The 11,953-nt window shown below is 41.2% G+C and overlaps 1 protein-coding gene across 1 annotated transcript in view; it reads left to right on the forward strand.

The window, feature by feature from the left end:
* The window catches only part of ngly1 (N-glycanase 1), a 281,389-nt gene that overhangs the window by 193,487 nt on the left and 75,949 nt on the right, over nucleotides 1–11,953 (forward strand). The window lies entirely within an intron of this gene.

The following is an 11,953-nucleotide window of genomic DNA, read 5'->3' on the forward strand; positions in this document are numbered from 1 at the left end:
CACTGGAGTCCGTGGCTTTGAAGAGAACATGTAAAGGCTGAATCTGATTTTTTTTAAAGGAAAAATTAAAAGTTTTCTAACTTTGTTGAGTTGCATTGTTACACTTGCGCCATGTGTTACAGGAGGACTGTGAGACGTGTTTGAAAGCCGAGGATACTGCAATACAATACTCAATTCAACGTGTGTGACCTCTGACAATGTATGCAACTCTTTACTAAACACAAAGTAAAAAACAAAAGAAATGTATAGTACATTTATCATCGCATGAGAAGGGAAATGTAATGGGCTACTTTTTTTACAACAATTTATACAGCTAAAAATGCCCGTGCAGGCTGGGGAGTACTTACAGCTGGTTGTGGAGCAGGAAGGTTGTCAAGATGACAAAACATTGACACAAGGGGGCATTGGTCATCGTGGAAGGCAGGTCCATCAGGCAGGAACAAAAGAGGAGGAAAAAAAACAAGAGAAAAGGAAATTAGTTAAATCACTCAGAAATTCCATGCAAGTGAAGAGACAGATGTGAATCTGGAGAACAGACCTCAGTCTTTTTATAAGACTCTGTATGCTAGTTAACAGACATAAAACATCCAATAACACCGCTAGGGTTTTTCTTAAATATCATAACAGCGACTAAAGATATGAAAGCCATTATTTTCTGTTAAAACAGTTTATTTGGCGAGCATGTGCAAAAAAAAAGAAAAGAAAAGTGTTTTAACACAAGTTTGTTAAAGCAAAGGCATCACAAGATATTTCCTCTAAAGGCTGATAATATTCGCCAGCAGATATATGGGTCGGATGCAAAAGTGAACAACATTTAAACAGACTATTTGCTCTTCACATTACTGCAGAAGTATGGATCAACAAAGTCAAACGTACAGTAGAGCAACTGTACAGAATCAACACCCATGTTTATAGGAGCTGTCAGCAGCTAATAGGAGCTCTTAAGATATTGCATCCTCCATTCATCCATGGTCTCACTGTTATTACACACATATACATTTCTGACAGACCAGCAGCCACCGGGCTTACAAACCTGGGCCCTCTCCCAACAGCTTCCTGTGTAGGAGACAGCTGACGAACAGCAGAGCGGTCAAACATTCAGCCTGAAACAATGTGCAAACGGCTGCGAACATAACCTCATTTTTAACAACTGATGACAGGACAGGCCCTATCTGTTCTTTCAAATACACCAAAAGCGACAGTGTTGTATTTCTGCGATGTGGTTTTATTTTTTCTTACCTACAGGAGAGGTGTCACGTACACTGAGCTGAGCTGCAATTTCTCAGCCAGACTGTCACGACACATTCTCAGACATTACTTCATCACAGAAACAAGAATTAAGGCAACAACGTCTTAGTAATAATAATTGACTTCGGATTTCTAAAGGAGAACCAACATCTTTGTCTTCAGCTAAAGCTCCAGGACAGCATCACTGACAAATGAAATCAGTGCAGGAAAGTAAAGAGACAGAAAAAGACAGACAGAAAAAATCTTTCTGCACTTTGCTGTTGTGCTCAACTACAGGAAACAGTGTGGTGAGCCTCCAGGAAGCAGAGGGTTAGGAGGAGTTCCAATGAGCCCAGAGGCAGGGCTCTGAGCACTAAGTGTGAATCCAACAGCAGATAGGATACCAGTGCTTTCTGACAGACCCCTTCCCACGACCTCATGAGAGCTCAGACTGACATTTCATGCAACATCCAGCACTGTTATTCTTCCAAACTTCTCTGTTGATACAACTTGGCTCTGTTCACCCTGTGTCTGAAAAAAGTCCCAAATTCTTCCCCTCACTTGGGAAAAGAAAGCTTAAAGAGAGCAGCAAATTCCTATAAAATGTCTATGGGAATTCTGGGCTTGACTATTTGACCCACTAAGAGCGCGATTGACAAATCAGTCAGCAGATACCATCTGCTATCATGAACCTATGGCAGATATAAGGGTGTTCAAAATATGCATTGATATGAAAAATATATCAATAGACTCCAATATCACAGAAAACAATAGTTGGTTTATGAAGAGCGTAATCAACCTCCATAGTTTACAATCTTTCTAGCACTGTCTGCAGCACAGGTATCACAGCTGAGCAGACTGTGGTCTGACCTTCTATAACTCCATCACGATATAGAATGTAATGTACACTTCTTAGGCACCTCTAAATCACATACAGATCATTGTCAGCAGACTGTTTCACTGCATTCAATATGCATCCTTCCACCATACACTTTCATCACATAGAAACATGTTTCGCACTCAGCCACTGATGTGACGAATTACTTGTTTTTCCCGAAGCTAAACTTGTGGAACTAGCTGTGGCTAATTGTCAGCCGTATGGCAAGAACAGCCAGTGTCACCTATAAAGTATTTTCCAGTTTAAAGATGAGGACACAGTATGTCAATGAGGTGCCGGTCTGAATCGTATAAAGTATTTTCCAATTTGGTGAGAGTTCTGCTGTCATACTGCATATTTCTGTTTTGTATACTGCCACCTCATATCCCGAAAACTGTCTTTGTGCTACTTCATGGTTCAGCAGCGTTGACCTTTGCATACAACATACATGTTCCCTCTACACATGTGCCGTGCCCTTACCACATGAACATGAGCCAGCCACAACACAAGTACGCATCAATACAACACTCAAGCCCGAATCTGATTTGAGACGACATCATTGGCCAGTTTCACATGATTAAGAACAGGAAGGAACGGAAACAGTGACACAAACATGAGAATTTCAAAAGAAAGTTGTATCATCAAACAGATGAAGTTTTGCTTCCATTTTATTGCTTCATGGATCATAAATCGATTTACCGAAATATATTAATTAACTGTTTCGCACCTGTGATTGCTCTCATTTTGCAACGTTGCTAAATGTCATTACTGCATGAGGTTTCTTTTAATTTTATGACTAGGCTAAGGGATTTCTCTGTAAGACTCCATGTGACGATAACATAATTGAAGTATGACATTTTGTCCTTGCTTCCCTGTGCACGTCTTTCTTTTCAACACCATAAAGAGCAAAGAAAAGAACCTCATAATTTAGACCTTATGTTTGATTGCAAACTTAAAACCTGAAATTGTTTTCGGGACAACGACACGCTCAAACCTCGTCCTGTCCTGCACACAGAGAGGATATTGACTTGTATCCCTCATTGCCCTAAGACAACACTGGACTCTAAATACACATAACTAAACTTACACACAGTTCAGTCACAGTCACCACATCTCGGCCCTGGTATTCAACTTGCAACACCATATGAAACTCTCTGCCTTGCATGGCTGCTGCTCATCTGTACTTTTTTTTCCACATGCACATGAGCAAAGACAACATGCAGTGTGGGAGCAGCAACTCCAGCACACTTCCAAATGCGATTCCTGGTGGTGATGGAAGATGTGGAAAAACTTCTTTGTAGGGGACTACAAACAACTTTTTTTTTAATTCTGTTTCACCACATCCAGTCTGATATAAGCTTGTGTGTGCCACATTAACGTTATGCAACAGCTAGAAGGAGAATATCTGTGGATGGAGATGATCCAGTAATGTACCTCAACACCTCACTGAGACTTTTTCTTCTTTACTGACATCCTCGTTTCTACCAGATGGGGTTATAATACGAAGCTATTCCACATATTTGTGTTGATTGGTGACAGCAGAAAGTATTTCTCTCGAGAAAAGCAGGCTCGACATGGCAATAAACACAGGAAATGCCGAACTGACGTATAAATCAACTGCGGAAATATCGTTTAAAAGTAGACGTTTCAGTTTAACCATTAACGTTAGTTGCAGTTCGTCGCAGAAGCACATTAAAGTAATCAGGACATTTTTACGTTTCTGCTAAAAGTTTGACGTTTTCAGATTGTATTTAAAGTCAATCTAGCTTTTACTGAGTGCGATTTTAAATTCGGCTTTCGTCGAAATCCACAAGCACACTTTTAACACCACAACTTATTTTTTTTTTTTGGGGAGGGGGGGGGGGGCATTTCAGGTTTTTACTTCGACCAAACTTCCCCGAGTGTAAAGTTGGACCATAACAAAGCATGGCGAGAGGTAGTTTAGTGTCCAAGTGGTAACTTTAAGTCTGTAATAAACTAAAAGTTACCGGAAGACCTCAACAGTTTTCAGAGCTTCGCAGCACCGAAAAAAAGTATCGACACATTAAACCTATCACGTTTTTAAACGAGGTTTGGTGCGAGTGTTTACCCGAGGGGGGGCTAAGCTAACCTTAAAACGCTCAGTGGGTATTCCTAAGGGTTTGAAATGTAATTCGCCCCGCTTACACACGACCTGGAGGTTCAAAGAAACCCAACAGTTCAACTTTAAGACACGGAAGAGAGCCGGAATTTGACATTAAAAATCTGTTAAAACTCACCCATTATGCCGCCGTTCCCGTCTGCCTCGCCAACCAATGTATCTACGTTTGACATTCCCTCTCACAAAACTCCGCTCCTATAAAAAGTAGTAGTTCGTAGTTGTACACCTTGTGGGATACGCACGGTATTTCGTCGTATTGGCCTGTGAGTGACGCGGGAACGCCAAAGTAAATTACGTACGTCCTCCTTAGAGAATAGCTGCTGTGACGTATCGCGAGATTTGCATTAGACCCAAAACGCAACTGATTTTCTTTACAGTCTTTACATGATTTCTACTGATGCCAAATACTTGAAACAACTTCACATCTTCTACATCTATCTTCACACTGCAGTTGCAAACGATAGGCTACTAGTTCTAAGACTTATCTCAAAGGGTATAAATCGAAAAAAAGTCAAATCTAGGAAGTTCAAACTAAATCCAACCACTGTGTGATAGGCTGTAAAGTCTTGCAATTTACTGAATCAACAGTTTAAAGAAGTTCTTGAAATACGAGACACATACATGCACACATAGCCTACTACATAATAGGATTAAGAGAGACACTAGTTGTGTCTCTTAGGAAAACGAGTGAGCCAACAACGCCATCTACAGGTTGTTAATGGAGTCACAGAAGGGAAATAAAAATGAGGGGATATAAAGATAGGAATAAGATAAGATATACTTTATTCATCCCAGCAGGGAAATTTAGTTTGTTCCAGCAGCCAGCATACATACAAACACACAACACAACACACATACATACATATCCCACCCATACAAAAAACATGAGCCCACAATACATAGCCAGGATAAAAACAAGAGGTAAGTTAATTTTTTTTTAAAAACTGCAGAAGAAAAAGAAGAGTAGCCTACATATCACGACGAATAGGCTACGTTATCAAATGTTTTGAATAATAAGGAAAAAAATGTGTCAATACAATTTTAGACAAAGTATTATTCTTGAATTTGTGATAGAGGCACACACACACACACACACACACACACACACACACACACACACGTGCTTGTCAAAAATGGAACAACATGGAGATTTTGTATTTATGGAGATTTATTGGCACGAATTGCATTTTCTCTCTCTCTCTATAACGCTCGAAGCAATGAAAAAAAAAACCCTTGCCTAAAATAAAATAACTTGTTTTGTTTTTTTAATGTTGTATAAAATATTACCAACCCTCATAAACAGTCTCACACAAGTAAAGAACGCACGTGCAGTTCCAAACGGCCTTGGAGGATTCCATGGTTGCTATGGCTGGTCTCCATGCGCATCTTTCATATCAGAACCATTTAAACAAAAACAAAACCCAAAGACGTTTTTCACAAGTTTCACTCGACGATTTCCTCCAAAAGTAACGCTTCACCTGAAGAATTTCCCCTCCAAATGAGAAATAAAGACCCCCAAAAACTGACCAGAGCCAAACTACAGACTTCCATCGTGAAAAGTGAGGTTTGAACTCTCTTACGATCTGTGGTGTTTGCTGTTTACTGTCACATCTGGGAATGTAGCTACCGGATGTAAGCAGGCTATTTTTCATCTAAACATATTGAAAAGAGGTATGAATGAACTCCTTGATCTTTTTAGACTTTCAGCCACAAATACGTTCCTATTGACGAGTCAGTAAATGTAATGATACATCTTATTGTGCATATAGGCTACTGTCAGGTGCTGTGCCTCTTGCGTAGCCTAATATGTGCACAGAAAAAGATACTATAGCAGTCAGGGAACAAACACACTCAGGTGTCTGGATATACAAGACATCGCTATTTTAATATAGACTACTTTAGATTTGTAAAGTCCCAACACATTTGACGAATCGAACAAGATGCCATAAAGAGTTATAGATGTATGGTCATTTTTATAGCCTTCTCCGGGTGGTAACATCAAATTGAAATGCATGTAGGCCTACAGAAAGCCTACATAAAGGCCTGGTGATCTTGTTATATTTCCCTGACCATGAGGTGATGTCTTGAAGCACAGTTCTGGAAAAAATGCTTTTACCAATTTAACAAATGTTTTATCCAAACAACAAATATTGGAAAAGTTAATTTCTACTCTTACTGCACTCATTACTGAAAAACAGTCAAACAAGGCTATTAAATGCCATGCCCCTTATTTTGTCCTTCTTATCTAAAAATAGTAAACATGACACTATGTGGTGTTAAGAGTGGTGTTTCAACAAAGAAAACAATATGTTTTTAGGATGATTTGAATAGTCATTGAAAAACAGAATTAAATTTGTACTTTATACTAATACAAAGGCAGTCAGAAAACACTGAAATATCTCCAGAAAAGTTCATGACAAAACAGTCTTTACTGTTCATTTAGTCAAAACTGAAACTTTGTCAGGATCATCTATGCATTTTTTATTTAGAATATTTGTATATGGCCTTTGTTTTTTGTTTTTAGTTCATTTTTACATAAATACAATCACAAAAAAATTGGATTAGGCAATGGTTAACTGAACAAATACACAGTAATACGTGATTCCACCACTAGGAGGCACCACAACTTAATCCCCACTAACACGAGTCAGGACTTAGTCAATGAATAAAATATGCAGCACAGGCCTCCTCTCATTCCAACAACCGGCAGCTACCTCCACCTGCAGATTGGGGCAGACAGCATGCAGCAAATGCCTCCACCTCCAGCCCCTGCAGACAACCTCCAGTTTGTGTCCTGCATGCCAGCACAAGCCAAAACCTCCACCTACAGTCTTACTTAAAATGCAGCTGCCAACCTCCAACCTCTATGCCAGCAACTTCAAGCTGCTGCCTCCATCCATGACCCTATCAACCTTTGCCTGCACCTGCAGAATACAGCTGACAGCTCGAACCTCATGCACATGCGGTTTGAAGCATTAATATTGTGCTAGTTTATGGGGAAGTTGCTGTCATTTCCTCCAACAAAAGATTAATTCAACAATGTTAAGCTTACAGCTCCACCTGCACACTGTGAAGACTGCTCCACCCATGCATCCATTTGCAGCATCTTGCAGCAAACTGCAGTGACCCCCACCAGCAGATAATGTCAGACAACTGCACTCAATGCCTCCACTTCCAGCTTTTGAAGACAACCTACATCTATTTACCACTCCAATTTGTTACTGAGAAGCACAACTGCAGCAAAAAACCTTCCCTTCTTTCAACAACATGCAGCTTCCAACTCCACCTGCAGATAATGTGAGACATTCAGATGCAGCCAATGACTCCACCTCCTGACTCTGCGGCTTCCCCTAGTTTTTTATTTTAAACTCCACCTGTAGCTTCAGAAAACTGTTCCCATGCACACATACATCTGCAAAACTTTACAGCAGCCTGCAACCAGCTCCACCTGCAGATTTGTGGCAAGACAGCTGCAGCCAATGCCTCCACTTTCAGCCTCTAAAAAACTTGATGCTTCTGCCTCCTCCAGTATGTTCCTGTCAGAACAACCTCCACCCACAGTGTCTTCCTGCAAAGTGCAGATCCCAATAACTCCTATGCGTACAACCTGAAGCTTCTGCTTGTAGCCATCAGCTTTTGCCTCCACCTGCAGAATACATCTTAAAGCTTGAGCATCATTCATAAAACTCCAGTCTCTGCCATCAATCTGCAGTTTGAGCTGCATCCTTGAACTACAAAGTTATACATTGTAGTTTAGGAGGCAGTTGATGCCATTTCTTTTAACAAAGACTTCATTCAACAAGCTGCTGATCATGTCAAACAGATGCATCCAATTGATCCACCTCCAGCCTCTGCATACCAACCTACACTTATTGTACTGCAAAACGCAGCTGCCAATAAATCCAACCTGATTGTAGAATTCATGTTTCTTTGCCTTGCCTTCCAGCATCCACCTGCAGATTTTGGTAGACAACAGTAGCCAATGCCTCCACATTCAGCCTTTGCAAACAACCTGAAACTTCTGCATCCTCCAGGGAGACAGCTGCAGCCACAACCTCCACCTACAGTGTCTTCCTACAAAGTGCAAATTCTGATTCAAGCTTCCAACCACTCTGCTGGCAACCTGAAGCTGCTGCTTTCATCTGTGACCTTCGCTTGTCGTCATTAGCCTTTGCCTCCGCCTGCAAAATACAACTTAAAGTTTTAGCATCATTCACAAACTCCAGTCTCTTCCAGTAATCTGCAGTTTGAAGCATTAATATTGCAGTTGAAGGTGGCAATATTGTCCATTTCTCTAAACAAAAACTTCATTCAACAAACTGCAACTTCAAACTCCACCTGCAGATCTTGAAGACGGCACCCACCCATGCATGCATTTGCAGCATTTTACAGCAACCTGAAACCACCTCCACCTGCACATTTGTGGCAAGACAGCAGCCAATGCCTCCACCTTCAGCCTCTACATACAACCAGGAGCTTCTGCCTTCTCCAGTATGTGCCTGCCAGCACAACCTACTAGTTTGTTGAAAGACTCTTACCAACCATGCATCCATTTACAGAATCTTTTAGCAACCTGTAGCCACCTCCACCTGCAGTTTGGGGGCAGACAGCTGGAGCTAGTGCCCCCTCCTCCATTCTCTACCATCTTAAGCTTCTGCACTCACATTAAGTTTTTGCTGGCCAGCTCAAGACACAACCTCCACCTATAGTGTCTTTCTGCAGAATGCCTTTCCAATTACTTTAACCTGAAGTGGCCAACAATGCCTTCAACTCCAGCACTTTTATCACCCCTTCTTCCAAACACCAGAAACTGAAGTCTCTGCATCTGCTGGCAAACATGAAGCTTCAACTTCTACCCGCAGATATTTGATAACAACTGTTACTGACACCCATGCCTCCCATTGTTACCCTGCCAGCAACCTTAACCTTAAGCTGCCTCTACCTGCAGATTGGGTGAACCAGTTGTCCCTAAGATCTCCAGCAGCGGTCACCACTATCTGCAGCCTCTGCCAGCAACCCTATCCTCTAATGTCCGGCTGAGAGCTGTAGGGGGATTCTCCACCTGCCCGCTCAGTTATTGGCTGTTTCGCCCCTTCCAGCATGCTATCTGCAGCCTATGAGGCAGCCTGCACTTTCGGCCTGCATCTGCAGATCAAGAAAACACTTCCACCCCTTACAGCCTTTGCCACATACCTGCTGTCCTTATCTCGACTTAGATTGTTGCTGATAGCTTTAGCCCAAACCTCCACCTCCAGGCTGTGTCGGTTTGTCTTGCAAAAACTCCACCTCCAGATTTATGTCTTTTCCAGTTTTTTTTCTCCACCTGCATCCTCTTTCACGTGATGCATGGCTGGCGGTGATTGGAGGTGGAGACTCTGGGTGCAGGCACAGTCTGCAGGTGAAGGTAGAAACTGCAGATTGGATGCTGGCAATGGCTGCAGAAGGAGGTGGAAGTGTTCTGATTTTTGGCAAAGGCTTGAGTATTGAAAATACATTAACTCCCTTGTTAATAATGCTGCAAATTAATTTCCCCTTTCAACCTTGTTGAAGATACAGAAGGAAAAAAAAAGAAGGATTGAGATGAAGATGGAGTTTATCTATGTGCTTCACGGGATTCTGGGTGCTTTGGTGGATAAAAAAAAATGAACGAGCAAAGAGAGCACAGCAGACATGAACCATCCTACACAGAGGCTTCAGGAAAATCAATGAGCAGCCTCTCTGAGCTGTGTCAGTACATGAAGCCTCTGGCTGTGAAATCAAATGAAATGGAGTGTGGCACAGAGGAGAATGAGCGTGTCACATCACATTATATGAAGCTGGCAGCAGACGTATACAGGGCTTTACATAGGCCACCTGTGCCTCTCTGTTATTAAAATGTAATATTGATTGAGTTGTTGCTCTTGCAGACACAGAGACATAAAATGATGCAATCACACTGAAAGTGAACAGAAACGCATTGCTTGATTTGTATTCTTCATCTTGTTGTGATTGATCGGATTTATGCAGAGAAGTATTTATGTTTGTGCATTTGTGTTTGCAATGATAACATTGTATAAGACTGATGAAGATGGAGAATTATAATTTATGTATATTCATCAGTAAGTACTATTAGCTAAAATAAGATGTTTGTCTCATGTTTGTCAAAAGTTTTACTGTGAACAACCCAACCAGAATTGTGTACATTTGCAATGATGTATTATCCATTCAACTTTTAAATTCTTTACATTTCGTCACGGTTTGCTAACCCCACTGACCCTCAACTTTAATTTAAACAGAAAAGACAATATGAATCAGAATTGTTTTTTTTTTTGCTTTAAATGGTAGTGCATTATACAAGGTATTCATCTTGACAGTTTAGTGCATAACGTCAAACACAGAAGGAAGAATGAACCGAACAGTTTGCTGGAGTGTGAAAGATACTAAGACCCCGGGGAACAGCAAAAATTTACAGTACAGAGTTTGGCAGCTTCTCTCTAAAAACTGCAAAAACCTTGAAAAATTCTGGCAGACAATTTATTATATAAATATCTTCATGAGCCTTTTTATTTACTTTTTAAGAACTTTATGGCCTGACTCAATATTATGTTACACTCTCTCGATCAAGCAGTAATATAAGTGGCGATCACAGAGTCTATTGGGGCCCTGGGCAAAGAAATTCACAGGGGGCCCTCCAAGCAGTGTTCATCAGGTTATTGGTGTAAATATTCTGACACTGTAAACGATATAGTAAAAATGGTATGGGCAGAGACTCCCAGTTACTCCCAGAAAGAAACTCTTGGTTTTCCTTTGGACAAACTATGGGGGCCCCTCAGGGAGGTTTCCTACTGTCATTGAAAACTTTGCACATTTTTAGACTTTGCAGTTTTAAAGTAAAGTTTTTCAGCCCTTGGGGGATTCCTACTGAACTGGGGCCCCAAGCAGTTGCATGCCTGCCTGCTGATAAGCAGTGCCTCTGAGTAAGTTACCAGGTTACAATGAAGAATGTAGGGACATTTATTTTTGAAAAGTTCTGCAGTCAGTATTTACTCATTGAATTTTATATGCTGGTAAATATGTAAAAATAAAAAAGTAAAAAGGCATGAAAAGGAATAATAACTACATCATTGTTACGCCTAGTGAATAAGGCCCCAGGCGCCGAACAGAGTCAGAGGCGTTGGAATTGTAATGAGGTTACTTGCACAGAAAGGGAGATGGATTGATGAATTCCAGGGCGGCAGAGGGGAGGGCAAGATGGCTGACCAGGGCAAGGCAGGCTGGATGGTGAGCGTGGATGATGGAGAGGCTGAGAAGGAAGATCCTGAGGCACAAGAAGACAGGATGAGAATGAACGACACAACTGGACAGAGCAGAACACTTCTTGGATGACCAAAATCAATCAAAATAAAGGCCTGAGACGTGTTGTACCGCAGTAGCTGGAACAACGATCTTGCGATGAGTGGATTACAGGTCTGAGGAGGTGGAAGGATGGGAATCAGGAGGGAGCGATAGAGTGTCAACGAGGTAAGCCACGCACGCACACACACACACACACACACACACACACACACACACACACACACACACACACACACAGAGGAATTCCTTTGTGTTCCAAAATTTCAAAAATATACTTTCTCATTATCTGATTATTTTGTGTATTTTCTTCTTCTTTCACTGTTAAATTATTTTTTAATGGCTCTCCATTGACTCTGCATGCACAGCTACCACAT

This window comes from Labrus mixtus, chromosome 16, assembly GCF_963584025.1.
Source record: "Labrus mixtus chromosome 16, fLabMix1.1, whole genome shotgun sequence".
Taxonomy (NCBI): Eukaryota; Metazoa; Chordata; class Actinopteri; order Labriformes; family Labridae; genus Labrus; species Labrus mixtus.